The 17,186-nt window shown below is 34.9% G+C and overlaps 1 pseudogene; it reads right to left on the bottom strand.

Moving 5' to 3' along the window:
- Positions 1-1,454: 1,454 nt before the first annotated feature.
- On the bottom strand, positions 1,455-2,549 carry LOC102739241 (protein SGT1 homolog pseudogene; annotated as a pseudogene).
- Between the last annotated feature and the right edge of the window lie 14,637 nt (positions 2,550-17,186).

Here is a 17,186-nt window from a genome sequence, read left to right as displayed (position 1 = left end):
TTTAGAGCACATTCAACATTGATTACAATTATGATTTAAAGATCATTTGATTTTTTTAAAAAGTAGTCAATATGTTTACAATGTAAACAAGTCTGGTAAAATATCAGATATTACAGAGTCCTGTGAGTCACGCTGTAAATCCTGGGCTTTCTCTTAAGAAAATGTAAAGTGACAAACATGTTTTAAGCAGAGAAAATGTACCATGATTAGATTGCATTGTTCAATAATGAGTCTTTCTGGAATGAGGAGATGAAATTGAAGAAGGCAATGGTTTTAGTGAGAAATAACAGTGAATGGAGTTAGCCTGAGATCACTGGTGGGTGGAGAATTGGAAGATAGGAAAGGTAAAATTGACACAGCTTGGTGACTAATTGTACATCGCTGGGTGAAAGGAAAGGAGATGTTAAGGATGACGTAGGTGTTTCTGGACTGAGTGACTGGGTAAATGTTGGCACCCCTCAATAAGATAGGGAATATTGGAATGGGAAACCATTGTAGGGGAATATTACGCATTTTGCTTCACGTACGTTCGGCTTGGGGTACCTAATATGCAGTTTAACAGTGGGTCTGGTACTCAAAAATTAATCAGAGCTGGAGTTAAAAACTTGGAAATAGTCTGAATATAGCTGAAAATGGAAATTGCTGGAGAGAATGAATTCATTTAAAGGTGGTATAGAGTGAGAAAAGAACATTATTGAAATTAGAGAATTCAGAATTTCAAACATTCAATTGCTATACAAAGAAAGACGAATAAGCAAAACAGATTGAAAAGAAGTTGTCAAAGTAGAGGAAAACACTGTGATTATGGTGGTATAGAAATCAGAAAAAGAAATCTCAAGAGGATTTTTTAAAAAAATCAAACAGTGCTGAATTGCACTAAAAGTTGTTTAAAAATTATTCTTGGCAACTTTTAGTGGAATAATTAGATATGAAGCCAAAGAGATATGTTGAGAATAAGCTGATGTGAGAAACCGGAGGCAATGAATAAACAGACAACTGAATAGTTCAAAGAGTTTAAAAAGGGGGATGAAATAGAAAAGATAGTAACTAGAGGAAAGTGTATTGAAAGTATGTGGGACAAAGGGATTCTTTTTAAAGATGGGTTTCACTTAAGTCTGTACAAGCCACATAGATTAGTAAGTAGAGATGGTCTTAGGGGCATTGAAGAAAGAGCTAAAGGAACTCAGGGAACTTTTCATGGGACGGTAGAAGGACTCAGTACCGAGAGAGCAGGTACAAGGCTGGTTTTCACAGCAGCAGAACACAAGTGAGGGACTCCTCTCATGACCTGTGTGAAATGATCTCAAATAGATAAAATAATTAAATGTCACCTGGGAATTTGTTAGTTCTCAAGCTTCATCTCAGATTTAGTAATTCAGACTCTGGAGGTGGGACACTGCAATCTGTGTCTTAAAAGGCTCCCAGTAATCCTGCACACAATAAAATTTTTTTTGATAGCAAATTAATTTATTTAGTACTTTTTCCATTCCATATGATCAGGAGGATTGATTTCAACTTTCCTTTTACCTACATCAGACCAGCTGGTACTCAAAACTGTACCATCAGACTCCATAAATGATTTGTTCATAGCACATTTCACTTCATCAGAACCATCTGAATAGATCTGCTGAAATAATTTGTTTAAAGCTGCATCTCCCTCCAACTTCTCATTTTTTTCTTCTTCTTTGAACTCACCAACCAATTTATCCCAATTTCTTATATAATGAGATGATGATGGATATAAGTTCTTTACATCTGCTATGAACTGTTTTGGTTTAGGCACATCTCCTTGCCCCTCTAGCTTTTCCCATCTCACAGCCTCTGTCTTTTTCATTTTAATTTCAATCTTGGTTGAAAGTACTTTAAATGTGCTCTGTTCTGGGATTATAGGATGAAGAAGTCTCAGTTGCAATTTGTAATCGTCTCCAGAGAAGACAACTCTTTTTCTGAAAATTCCACATTTACATTATTCTTCTGAACATTCTTCATCATAAGTGTAATGATTACTTGAGATTCTGTTTGATACCAGTCATACTTGATTTTTGACTGATGAGTCCTCTGGGATGCACACACCTCAGATTGTGATCCATTCTGGGCCTCTTGACACCTTTTAATCCAGACAGTGAAATCAGGATCTGTATTATCTAATTTCTGTCCTCCTATAAAAGTTTCTAAAGCAGCGGCATAGTTTTTTTCATAGTATTCACATATCCTTTTCTCAGCATAGCAGTGGAATTATTTGGATTAAGTTCAAGAGATTTCTTTGCATCAGCAATAGCATCACAGTAATTCCCAAGAAGAATGTGACAATAAGCTCTTTGACAATAATATTGAGCATCATCTGGTTTCTGTTCTAAAGCCTTAGTCAGCTCCTCTAACGCCGCCTGGGAGTCCTCCTCGATCAGAGCATCTGAGAAGCTCTGGAAAAACTTCTGGGCTGTTGCAGGTCCTGCTGCAGCTGCCGCCATCCCTAAAAATCGCTGTTGCTGTTAGAGCACCTACCTCTGAGGTTATGAGCTACGCCGCCACCGCCCAAGGGGGACTGCACACAATAAAATTTTGAACGCAATGGAATAGACCACTGACGTGGCCGTACAGAGAACTGGCAACATTCTGTTACCACAATTCAAAAAGCAAATCTTAACATTATTATTTTTTTTTAAGAGAGAGAGGGAGAGAGAGAATCTTAAGCAGGCTCCACACCCAGTGCGGAGCCCTACACGGGGCTCAATCTCATGTCCCTGAGATCATGACCTGAGCCGAAATCAAGAGTGTGATACTTAACGAACTGAGCCACCCAGGCACTCCAAAGATAATTTTAATTTGAAGGAAAGAGAAAAATTTTATCAACTTCTTTGCTTGACTACTTTATAAATAAAAACAGGATGACACACTTAGAAAATGGTGTTACTATCATCTCAATACATGGCTCTAAAATCAATTTCTTTCTTTCTTTTATTGCTGCTAGAGTTCTCAGGAGATAATCCCCTATAAACAGAGGTAGACAGATTTAGTCAATCATACATAATAACATACTGCATGTGCAATAATGCACTGTGTCACGTGTACAATTAAGACACACACTTACACACAAGCATTAAGTCTTTACTCAGGCTACCTGAGGGCAGGCATTGCCTATGACTAGTAACTTCAAAATATGTATTTGTGCTTATGTTACAATAAGCTATAAAAGATATTTTATAAACTACTTATCTCAAGGAAAAAACAAATGCATTAATATAGCATTCTTTGTGTTCTGAGGATCTTTGTAGATAATATAAATTATAGTTCCTTTATAGTCTACAAACTTTATTAATATGGGATGTAGAACAAGGAAATTAGAATAAATGTAAATACCATAAAAGAAATTCAGAAATTTAAGTAAAAACAAAACGAAACAAAAACAGACAAACAAAAACAAAACAAAACAAACAAACAAAATAATAGATAATTACAGAAAAAAAAGATAATAACTGAACGGGGCATCTGGGTGGCTCAGTCGGTTCTCTCTCTCCGTCAAATAAATAAATAAATCTTAAAAAAAGATAATAAATGAACAATATCTTGAGGTATAAAAAACAAAACTACATCTTGTAGATTGTAATAAGAATATAATCTTTATGTCTTGGAATTTTCCTAAAAGAACACTGACTTCAGAATGAAGAAGAACAGAATCTGCTTAGGTAAATCTGTTTTAGATAACATCCACAACTGCCAGTAACTTATTTTTTGAATGTTTTATTTGTGGGGCACCTGGGTGGCCCAGGTGGTTGAGCACCGACTCTTGGTTTTGGCTCAGGTCATGATCTCATGGGTCATGGGATCAAGCCCTGCCTCGGGCTCCCACTCAATGGGGAGTCTGCTGAAGATTCTCTCCCTCTTCCCCTCACCCCACTCTTCCTCTCTCTCTCAAAAATAAATAAATAAATCTTTAAAAAATATTTGTTTTTCACAATACCCATCATGCCACCAGCAAGTTACATGATGAAGCCAAACCTTAACAATTTCTTGGACAATAAGCCAGGGATCTCTTGTAACTTTAGCCAGGTTGTAAAAATGTCTTGTGAAATATTATCAGCCTCAAGTCTAGATGCTCTAAATGACTTCTCGAAATGTTCCCACATAGACCTCAAGGTGGAAAGAAAGCCTGAAATAAATGAAAACTACTGGAGTTAAACCAGTAAAGTCTAAGGTTGTAGGAAGCATGATAGTGACCTTGTCTTTTTTTTTTTTTTTTTTCTTGCGAGCTAATTGCCTTTCTCCCATGGAGCTATTTCATAGGCAAGGCAATAAAGATTAGTTTGTAGGAGATACATTTTTCTCAAAGAATTTAGCATGGCCAAAAATTAAGAATTGGAGAAAGCAGAGCTATATACTGTGTTTACAGAACAAGAAGCTGTGGTTTTGACCAAGTTTTAGTATTTCCAATTTGAAAAATAATTGAAAATTTGCTGTTCACAAATGAAATGCAAATTCCACTGTGCTCTTGAGATGTCTCAGCTTTTTGATTCTGAAGTGGACCACTTTGGTCCAGTTTAAGGAACCATCTACTATGATTTACTGTTTTTGATTCTCTATCATCGGGTTTTGTCCAGAGCTTGAGATCTGCCCAAAACATTTCTGGGCCTGTATCCCAAATGATCATAATTCAGATGTATTTGTAATTCTTAAAACCTCCCCAGAACTGCTTTGCCAACTAAACCTATTCTGAACCTTGTTTTATATATATAAAGAATGGACTCTTGACATGAAAAGAAAATAAAATTGTTATCCTCAGATGATGAGCATGGACACATTTTAATTGATTTGAAGGAAACTCCCTGTTAGAGTAGAACTAAGAGCAAATGGTTGAAGCAAAATCACCTACTTGCATTGACTATTTCAGGACAGTAGGGGACTTCTAAGTAAATTACTGTTATGGAAAATTCCATGGCCAGAGAATGCAGCTATGCTAATTAAAATGGTCTAGTAAATATAATGGGCTCAAGAGCTAAGAGCTTATTGGTAAATGTTGGTCAGTTAGTAGAACATGAAGCAACACTACTTTCTAGATTATCACTAATATAATCAGACTTTTCACATATTTCAGGGCAATGAAAGATCAAGTAAGAATTGAGGGAAGGGGGGCAAGGTATGATAACAGCTTCAAACATGAGAACATATTATTTAAATCCTTTTTTAAAGCTTCTAAAATATTAGAATATACTTTAATAAGATGACTAAGCCCATTAAGGGTATTATTAGCAATGGGTGGTAGATAAAAAGGCTTACATTACCTCCTGTAGATTTTTGATGTTATAAAATGTCCTCCATGTTTGCGTACATATTTTTTTTTCTTCCGGGAAAGAAACATGGATTGTTCTGATCCATTGCCTGATTTTGTTTCTTTTGCTTTTGGGTGTTTGTTTGTTTGTAGTAAAATACTTTGCTCTGTATTTATCATGAAAAGATACCAGATTTTGTCAAATGCTTTTCCTGTGTCAATTTAGTTTTCCCTTCATTATATTCACGTGGTATATTATCTTGATTTTCATATGTTAAACTACTCTTGCAATCGTGATAAATCCCATTTAGTCATGATGAGTCTTTCTAGCATTCTTTGAAGTTAGTTAGCTACTATTTTGTTGAGGATTTTTGCATCTATCTTTGTGTGTGGTCTATTGTTTACTTTTCTTGTGGTACCTTTGGTTTGTCATCAGGTAATGTTGCACTTGTAGAATAATTTTCTATTTGTTGGAAGAATTTGAGAAGCATTGATGTTAAGTTTTGTTTGGTTTGGTTTTGTTTCAATCTCTGGTAGAACTCACCAGTGGAGTAATCTGGTCCTAGTCTTCTCTTTGTTGTTTTTTTTTTAATGAATGAATCAATATTTTTTTTTATTATTTTTTTTAAAGATTTTATTTATTTATTTGACAGAGAGAGACACAGCGAGAGAGGGAACACAAGCAGGGGGAGTGGGAGAGGGAGAAGCAGGCTTCCCGCAGAGCAGGGAACCCGATGTGGGACTCGATCCCAGGACCCTGGGATCATGACCTGAACTGAAGGCAGTCGCTTAACCAACTGAGCCACCCAGGCGCCCATGAATCAATATTTTTATAAGTGGAAGATTTCTATTTATTCTTGAGTTCATTTTAGTAATTGTATGTTTCTGGAAATTTGTCCATTTTATCTAGGTTTTCTAATTTGTTAGCATACAATTGTTGATGGTATTTTCTTATAATTCTTTTATTTTTTAGGGTCATTAGTCATATCTCCACTTGATTTCAGATTTAAGTATTTCTGTCTTATTTCTTTTCTTATAGTCAGCCTACCTAAATATTTTATCAACTTTGTTTCTTTTGGTTTCATTGATTCTTTCTTTATATTTTCTATTTCATTTATCTCCACTATAATCCTTATTATGTCCTTCCTTCTGCTAGCTTTACTTTCATTGCTCTTCTTTTTTCTAGTTATATAAGGTATAAAGCTAAATTATTGATTTGACATCTTTCTTCTTTTTTAACATAGGCATTTATAGCTCTACATTTCCCTCTGAGCACTCATCAGAGGTGTTAAAGAGTGGTATAGGAAAAGTTATCTTTTTTTTTTTTTTTAAGGAAAAGTGTTCTATAATGTTATGATTAAATCTCAGACTTCTAGTAGGCCTCTTTCCAAAGGCTGTGACCTTCACAAGTTTACTTACTCTTTTTCTCCCCCTCTTCCACAAGTACTTCTCTCTCTCTCTCTTTCTCTCTCTCTTTCTTTCCTCTTCTCCATGTCTTAGGTGCGACAGGAAGGTTAGACCAGGGTAATTTTGACAGCCCTGTGAGCCTGACTCCATATTGTGTTCTTTCTACCAATTCTCACAGATTTGCTTATGGCTCTCAGGAAACTGACTCCTGGCTGACTCCTTGTTTCAGTCTGAATGCCCTGAATCTCAGCTGATGCATGTTGGGTAGACAGATCAACATCCAGAGAAAAAGCTGTCCAATAATTTGGGAAAAACGAATTTTGGAAAATAGGATATATCATCATTGCCAAATGTGATGGAAATAGAAAGAAAATCATGTTCAAGAGGCTTGGTCACCAATATGTGCACTCACGCACACACACACGGAATGGTTTTGACACAGAGAGAGTATAATCTTGGATACACAGATGGTGTCATTACTATTTAATTTGATTTAATAGATAAGTCTAACTTTCTTTTATGTTTTAGACTTGAAGAAATTAGTTTCTCCCCTTTTGGATGTGTATTTACCTACAGTATTCACTCATTTATCTCTAATTACAGAAGTAAAAGCATTAAGAGAAAAATAATGTCTAAACAAAGCAAATTATAACAGGAATAGACCAAAATCATATTATAATTTAAAGTAAATCGCTATTATTGCTTTCCTTTTAAAAAAATGTTGAATTAAAATTCTTATGAAAGATTTATCTTTGCACTGAAAAGTGACTTTGTCCATTTTCCCCCCAAAGCAGCATCAGTTCAATTGAGAATACATTATAGAAAACTGTATAAACACAGTCAGAATGCATTTTCTAGAAATTCTATTAAAAGAACAACATCCCAAAATCACTAAATTATACTTTCCATTCGAATTGGCACATTTCGAAACCTTTAAAGGTGCTCATAAATGTGATCTCACGTATATACTTTTCAATGTCACAAATTGAATAGTTAGTGGTAAAAGGAATTTTAGAAAACATCATGATCTGTTGCAAGTCTTAATTTGTGTAGCCCTCATTTAACCTTTATGTTCACTCAATGACTGGGTTCAAACTCAAATAACAATGAAATCCTTCAATCCCAGGGCATAAAAAGAAGCAAAGTTCTGTAGCTATTTTCATAACGATGCCGGGTGACAGGTAAGATAGGTTATAATTGACACTAATTGATGCTCCTGATTGCTGTGGCATATCATCTTTATAATAATATGTGTAGGATAGCTTGGTACTTTTCAAAGTACTAAAAACATGTCTTGTATGAAATAAAACCACAGATGTCTATAACTGAATAACAAACATTTTAGTAGCAACTAGAGGTGATATTCTGAAAAACACATTATTGCTGTAACAAAATATTCAGAGGTAATGTAGAAATGCTGTAGATTATATATAGTGTATTCTTTTTTTATTTTAAATCTATTTATTACTTTTAGCAATACACACAAAGTATATAAATTTCTTTTTTAAAAAATTTTTATTGTTATATTAATCACCATACATTACATCATTAGTTTTTGATGTAGTGTTCCATGATTCATTGTTTGTGCATAACACCCAGTACTCCATGCAGAACGTGCCCTCTTTAATACCCATCACCAGGCTAACCCATCCTCCCACCCCCCTCCCCTCTAGAACCCTCAGTTTGTTTTTCAGAGTCCATTGTCTCTCATGGTTCGTTATAATGTATTCTTTTTAAAGTGAATTTTTCATTATATTCATTAAAAGATAAACATAAATGTTAAAAACCATTCTATCTGAAGTATAAGTATTCAGTCATGACTACTCTCCATGATGTATGTAGTCCCTGCAAATTTTCTTTTTATAGTGATATTTAAACAATTGAAATATTACATATGATTTTAGTTCTGATTTTTTTCTCCTAATGTCTTCAACTAATAAGCATTTTCCTGGTGTACTCTGTAATATTACTAATCGCAATAAACATTTTTTTTTTAGATTTTATTTATTTATTTGACAGAGAGAGACACAGCGAGAGAGGGAACACAAGCAGGGGGAGTGGGAGAGGGAGAAGCAGTCTTCCCGCCGAGCAGGGAGCCCGATGTGGGGCTCGATCCCAGGACCCTGGGATCATGACCTGAGCCGAAGGCAGACGCTTAACGACTGAGCCACCCAGGCACCCCGCAATAAACATTTTTGATGGCTGCATACACTTACATTAAGTGGATTCATCACCATATAGATAGTCTTTCCCCTATGTTTGGAAATGTAAGCTATTTCCAAATTACTACATTTAAGATTTTTGTGCATATCAATGTTCCCAGTTAACAATTGTTTCTAGAATAAACAGCTGTAAAGTGTCTTAGATAGACACAGAAACATTTTAAAGTGCCTTTATATATGGATATATGTTGACAAACTGCTTTATAAAAAGATAAATCCATGTACCACTCTCAAAATAAGGTCATAGGAATACTTACCAGTCTAGGTAATTTTTTTTCTAACTTTGATATCTGCATGCTACTCCTATGCCTAAGGAATTCTCAGTTCATTACCTTTTCTTTTTAATTAAAGTTACAGTGTTTTCACCTTATTGCTGTGTACATGTTCTTTATTTAATAAAATCTAAGTGTATAGGGCACCTGGGTGGCTCAGTTGGTTAAGCGACTGCCTTCGGCTCAGGTCATCATCCTGGAGTCCCGGGATCCAGTCCCACATCGTGCTCCCTGCTCAGCAGGGAGTCTGCTTCTCCCTCTGACCCTCCTCCCTCTCATGCTCTCTCTCATTCTCTCTCTTGCAAATAAAAAAAATAAAATAAAAAAATAAAATAAAATAAAATAAAATCTAAGTGTATAAACAAATGTATTTTCCATTTTTGATGTATGTATTTTGGTGACTACTTTATGGATGCAAGTTTTACATTTTTATAAAGTTAAAATTTGTCCACCTTTGGGTTAATAATATCTTCCATTGTTTGAATAAAAATTAATCTACCCAAAGTAATTCCATTTTTATTCATTTAGAATAATTTGGTATGTATTATAAGACTCAACCTGTATTATTTTCCCAAGTAGTTAATCAATTGTCTCAACATTATTTAATATAAATTCCCTTCCTCCTTGATGTGTGCTTTTTCTTCTATCTTAAAATAAGCTGATGTGTAATCGGTGTTATTTCCTAGCTGTCAACTCTGTCTTATTGCTCTATCACCCTAATTTTATGTTAACTTTTGTACTGTAGAATTCTTTTTTGCTAGTCTTGTCTGCTTATTTTTCCTGACAAGCTTCAGAGTAATTTGGTTGAAGTTCCCAAACAAATTATACTGGGTTTCTTAATAGAATTTAATTAAATCCATTAATGAATGAGAGGTAAAATTTGTAGACTGGCTTCAACCCAAATTAAAGAAGTTAATCTGGACCTATCACTGAAGCCACAGGGATTAGCAATCAAAACCACCTTGGTCAAAGTTTCTTCATCATTGTGCTCTAAGATTTTTAAATATCACTGCTAGTACATGTAAGTCAGCATTTCTTACTTATTAAATGTTACCACTCAGTGTCTGATAATAGTTAAATATGCAGGAATTATGGAATTTTACTAGTCATCTCATGATTTCACTAGTCAGGACGCTGAACCCTGAGATGTAGTACTGAATGTTGATGCCAACTGAGAGCCCTGCAAAATATTAATGAGCAAAATGCAAGGTTCACAGTCCTATACTTACTCTTCCTGTTACAAGAATGTTACATATTTTCCTAGCAAAGTGATAGTAGGAGAATGGACTGTTGACATTTCAAGGGGAGGAAAGATTGTCTCATCTTTCTACAGAAACATTGTTAGGAATTTCAATATTTAAGCTAACTGAAGGCCCCATGAGTATACTATTTCAAGGTCGTTCTCCACAAAGTAATACTTGAATTCCACACAATATTCAGGATCTTCAAAAGTAGCTTCGGTACTAGAAATATTGTTTTCATAATATTTATGTGCATTTTCCCATGAGAGATATTAGCGAATTTGAATGGATTAAAGCAATTTCTCAGAAAAAAAAAACTTGATAAAAATCAGAATCAGGAAAAATACAAAAAGAAGAAATGGTCTAAAGTGAGGAGCAATATGAGGTCTGCATGTACTAAGCCCAAGTTCTAGAGCATTAAAGTTGAACTGCAAATCTGGCTTAAATAAAACAGATAAACTTTGAGCTATGATTCACTTCATCCATCACACTCACACATACCTGATTTCTGAGAGGAAAGCATCATTTTCTAAGCTTTTGTTAAGGAAGAAATTTCAGATGTGAATCTCACAATGGAGGAAAAATTGATGATGTGGAGAGTGTTGGCAGCTATTTTCATTCAATAAACAGAATAAGAGGTTTATAGACCATTCATTGTTTGTTAGGCTTCTTCTTTACAGCCATCTCCAATATTGGTCAATGTTGTGGTGCTAAAATATAGATAATATAGGTCTATTGTCACCATTTGGAGAGGGAAGCAAAACAAAGTGACTGAAGCTCCTCTATGGTCATTTGGCTGGATTTGAGAAAATAACAAGATATGATATAGTTCAATTGTGAATTGCAGGCTGCCTTATAAAAACATTCATTATTCCAGCTTGACCTGTAACAAAAGTTACCATCAATCATTTTGAAGTCATGATCTTGGGTCTGTTTATCACAAGGGATTAATATACTTTACAGATTCTCTGAGAGAATAACATGGTCTGCGTCCTCTTGTGAAAGTAAAACCAATTCCAGCTGCTGTGTGTCTAGTCATCCTACCTATGAAATGGAAAGCTAAAGTTATTTTCTTGAAGGAATGAGCTTGTTCTTCCATTTGTTCCAATTGTAGTGATGTCTTTCATTCCCAGTGTAAGTAAAGCCTTCTCTCTTTTTTTCTAGGTTAGTCTAGCTAAAATTTGTTAATTTTCAAAGATCTAAATTTTGAGTTCATTGATTTTTCTCTATTGTTTCTCCATTTTAATTAATTACCACTTCAATGTTTATTATTGCTGTTTTTATTTCTTCTTCCAACATACTAAGGTGAAAGATTAGATGGATGATTTAGAATCTTTCTTCTTTTTAATATAGGCATTTATACTTACATATTCCCCCTCTAGACATTGCTTTAGCTCATATAATACATTTATTAGGTTTATCTTCATTTTCATTCATCTCAAAGTATTTTCTAATGTGTTTTGCGATTTTTTTCTTGAATAATTTGTTATTTGGGAATATGTTGTTTGCTTTCCACGTATTTGCAAATTTCCCTAAGGTCTTTTTGTTACTGATCTCTAGTTTCATTCCATGATGGTCAAAGAACATACTTTATATGATTTCAATTCCTTTAAATTTAATTATTATTGTTTTTTAAAATGTTATGTCCTAGTATACAGTCTATCCTGGAAAATGTGCCATGTGCACTTGAGAAGAATGTATATTATGCTATTGCTATGTTGTGGTATATATATTTGTTAGGTCTAGTTGGTTTACAATGCAGTTCTAGTATTTTATTTCCTTTCTATGAAGCTGTTCTATCCACTGTTGAAAGTGGGGTACTGAAATCTTAAGTCATTATTATTAAATTATATAATTCTCACCTACATTTTGTCAATATTTGCTTTATGCATCTTAGGGCTCTGTTGATAGGTGCTTGCTTATATTTGTTTATTATTTACAAGTATTTTTACAATGTTTATAATTATAAATATGATATATATGTTTGCATTTGTTATATATTCCTGATATATTAACCTATTTATCATTATTAAATGCCCCTTTTTATCTCTAGTAACATTTATTTGTTTTACAGTATTTTTTTGTCTGAGATGAGCACAGCCACTCCAACTCACTTATGGTTTGCTGACTGTTCTAAACACATTTCTTCTGCAAAGAAGAAACAGTAGGATGCTGATTGCCTCTCTTATCCTTTCTGGCCTTGTACACTTTATAAAGAAAAACTATCTTTTTAACTATAATTTATAATGTGTTATGTAATTTACTGCTACAGTGAACATGCAGGAAGTATTTGTTTAATTTGGAATTTGGGGACTGCTGAGCTTGGACCAATTAGTGTGGCAAAGCAGAAACCTTTTACTTTTGTAAAATTCCACACTCCACACTCAATACTTGAGCAAATTTTTTTCAATATGTCAGTTTAACCATATGTTACTTCCTATGTAAGTTGAGTCCTATTAACCAGAGTTTGATTCCCATTTATAAAAACAAGCTCTTTTTAATAACTCATATATATCTCAACTTGTGTTGCAGGTATTCCATAATAATAACCCATTTCCTTTTATATAGAAGATGAACAATTTAATGATATTGATCAATGGTGTTTGCCTTTTTACATTTTTAGCTAATCAATGATGATTGGAATGCTATAATGTTTGTGTGTATGTGTGTGTATGTATATATGTATATATATTCATATATATGAAAATACTCATATTAATATTTTCATATAATTTGTGAATAATCATTAGTCCTATTTTAAACTGACTTACTCCTTAATATTTGTGGCCAAATACCTAAGAGATATTTCTTAGGATTTATCTTAATTATTTCCACTAGATTAATTTGTCAAGCTGCAGAATTTATGTCACTAGTAATTGGCAAAAGATTGAGAAAAAAACAAAACATTATTTGGGCTCCTACTAATAACCTGAACCCTAGACATCAATACCTAGCCAAGCAATACTGGAAACCTCATGATCTCAAATCATTAGCAGCAAATCAAGATTCACAATAAAGAAGATTACCTCCCAGTTATTCTCCAGGGAGTCAGGGTCCCTGCATCTATTTCCAGAGGTTGTACACCACTCAATATTAGGGAGTTCTAGCTACATCACAATTTGTGGATATCAGCCACTTTCAGTTTAACTTCACTGGTGACTCTTTGCTCTCAGAAGAGCCAGAATCTGTAAGACCAGATTCATGCAGAGTGTATTCCGTTTCTCTGAGGGAATCTGTTATATGCAGAACAGAGATACTCAGTGTCCTCCCCATTCCTGCTTCCATCTTCTCTTCTGATGTTTTACTGCTCTCCCTCCATATTCATTATTTCCCAATCACCAGATACTTCACCCAAATTCAACCTTTATTTCATTATTCTTTATTACCATTACATAATTGGAAAGGCTATCAGGAGATTTCTTACTGGGGAAGCAAAGGGTTTTTAGTATTTTTTATTGAGATATTTGGCTAATTTGACATCAGGCCCTGTTCCCATCTGATTAGTGAAGATAAGTCTCCCCTATTCCCAGTAAATTTTCGACTTTTTAACCAATCTTATCTGCCTTGTTTTCAGTTCCCTGAAAATGTTTCCATTTTTTTTACTTTGAAAAAAATATCTATGTATGTACATAGTTTAAGTAAACCTCCCTATAGCCCTGGAGGATAGATATTATTATCCCAATTTTATAAATGTAGAAACCAAGTTTAATAATTCACTCAAAGTCAGGCCACTGATAAATGGTGGAATTCTATCCACAATCTATCTTATTCCAGCATCTAAACTTTTTCTGCAGGTTAACAATTCCTCAAGATTTGGATTGTTTTCCCTTTCCTTCTCCCTGACTCTCACACTTTGATCTTGTTTGGCAAGCTTGCATAATAATGTTTGGAGTTAATGTCTCTTTCTTTGAAGGATATGTATTCTCTTATCATTTTTCTTCTTATTTTATGTAAAAATCACATTTTGTTTGCTAAGAGGACTGGTTTATAAACATGCTGAAGTAGGAACACCTAAAACAATTTTTTTAATTAATAATTTTTAGGACAGTACCACAATAAGTGAGCACAAACAAGAGTAATTTTGTGACACTGACTTTCATCAAGAGACATCATTCCAAGAATTAAATCTGATTCATTGAAACATTCTCTTTGCAGATTGGTGATGCCCTGCTTGGTGAAAAGTCCACTTTAACATCCAAGTCCCTGCATGCTAGATTACAGCCTGCTTCTTGCAGTGTAAGGTGTTTTAAGGTAAGGACATTTAGCATTTTACAGAAATGAAAAATTTGAAAGCTTTATAAATAAAATATAACTCAAATGACAAATTTACTTGCATGACAATTAAGAAGAACCCCTGCTTTGGCAGTTAATTTTACTCCACTTAGTAGTAAACATTATCCTGGAAAATCAAAATCTTTGGACTAATAGCTGACTTCAAATCTCATATACAGTGTGATTATCACCACCTTGTTCATTGTAACATTATCCACAATAACCAAGATACAAAAATAACCTACATGTCCTTTGATGGATAAATAGATAAAGAAGATATCACACACACACACACACACACACAGAGTGAAATATTATTCAGTCATAAAAAATGGAAATCTTGCTGTTTGTGACAACATGAATGAACCTAGAGGATATTATGCTAAGTGAAATAAGTCAGACAGAGAAAGACAAATACCGTATGATCACACTCAAATGTAGAATTTACACCACACACACATGCACACACACACAATTTTATAGAATCAGAGACTAGAAGGGTACACATTTTCAGTTATAAAGAGAATAAGTACATACCCTTCCCAATGTCTATCACCCAGCCACCCCATCCCTTCCACCCCCCACCCCTCCAGCAACCCTCAGTTTGTTTCCTGAGATTAAGAATTCCTCATATCAGTGAGATGATATGATACATGTCTTTCTCTGATTGACTTATTTCATTTAGCATAAAAAAAAAAAGATAGTAGGAAGGGAAAAATGAAGGGGGGGAAATTGGTGGGGGAGATGAACCATGAGAGACTATGGACTCTGAGAAACAAACTGAGGGTTCTAGAGGGGAAGGGGGTGGGGAGTTGGGTTAGCCTGGTGATGGGTATTAAAGAGGGCACATATTGAATGGAACACTGGGTGTTATAAACAAACAATGAATCATGGAACACTACATCAAAAACTAATGATGTAATGTATGGTGATTAACATAACATAATAAAACAAAATTTAAAAAACACACACAAAAAAATAAAGAAATAAAGAGAATAAGTTTTGAGGACCTAATATACAGTATAGTGATTATAGTTAATGAAACAGTATTGGCTACATAAAAGTGTTGGAGAGTAAATCTTAAATATTCTCACTGTAAAAAAAAAAGGTAAGAGTTAACCATGTGATGTGATGGTTGTGTTAATTATCTTGATCTTGGTAATCATTCCACAATGCACGTGCATATCAAACCATCACATTGTGCACTTTAAATATGTTTAATTATTTTTGTCAATTATTCCTTTAAAGTGTTGGGGAAAAAAACAGAGGAAATAGACATACTGCTGGGATGATGAGAACCAAAGAAAATAACCCACACAGTTCATGCTAATTAATTTGAATATCAATGTGAAATAAATGTTTCTGGTAAAATAAATATTACTACTGTCAACTCAAGAAGTGTAAAAAATATATCGAATTAAGTGAAAAGTTAATTAGAGAACTTCTAGGAAGATGGTAGAGTAGGACGATCCTAGGCTTACCTCATCCTGTGAATACACCTAGATAACAGCCACATCAGTGTATCAAACCTAGAAAATGACCCAAAGACTGGCAGAATAGACTTTCTGGAAAGAAGACATATCATAAAGGGTAGGAGAGGTGGAGATGCAGTCAGGAACCAACCCCTGGAGAGACTAACCACAAATAGGAAGGACACCACAAACATGGAGAAGGGAGAGGACCAGACCCCACACCAGAGAACCCAGACATGGGGAACCTACACTGGGAAGATGCATCCCCATAATATTTAGCTTTGAAAAACCAGTGAGGTTTAACCTCAGATTCTTTAAAATCAGTGATATATGCTCTGAAAGAGCCAGAGGACAATAGGAAACTGAGTCCCTGCCCCTAAAGAGACAACATAACAAACAACCCTGATGAGATACAGCATAGAAGCAGCAAATTGAAAATTGCCTGGGCTAAATGTAAAGGAGATTTATTTACTAATCCCAGAATGCATGATGAAAGAGCAGGGATTTTTAGGAGACTCCTCGAAGAACAAAACAGCTAGCAGGCACCCTCTACCCCCAGCCTAGATAGCTGGACACTTGTAGGAAACAGCACAAACACTCTATCTACTTTGCTAACACTGCATGCCCTGCCCCCACATTCTCTTTCAGATCTGCTCCATCCAACTAGCCACATTCAGCAGGAGTCCCTCCAAAGCAGCTCCTGCCGTGTCTCATCCTGCAAGCAGCCCTGGTAGGGACTAGTGCCACTCCAAAATTATTCCTGCCCTGGAAAGAAGGGAAGATAACCACATACCACTATACTTGCAGTCCCAGCAGCTGAACCTTATAACTGGCTGTGAAGAGAAAGTGCCCTGTTGCTCAGTTCCTCTGCAGCCTTGGGCAGGCATCTGGCCTGGACTGCTGGCCCTACCCAACAAGAAAAGCCTCTCAGGGGACAAGACAGGGAGAATACCCTGCAGGTCAGGGCTATTGCAGCCCCAACAGATAGACTGGATACATAAATCTGGTCTGACTGCTGATACTGCTGAACTATAAGC

Source organism: Leptonychotes weddellii, chromosome 6, assembly GCF_054177405.1.
Source record: "Leptonychotes weddellii isolate Sample4059 chromosome 6, ASM5417740v2, whole genome shotgun sequence".
NCBI lineage: Eukaryota > Metazoa > Chordata > Mammalia > Carnivora > Phocidae > Leptonychotes > Leptonychotes weddellii.
Note: the sequence above shows the minus strand (reverse complement) of the source record. Positions and strands in the feature narration are given on the sequence as shown.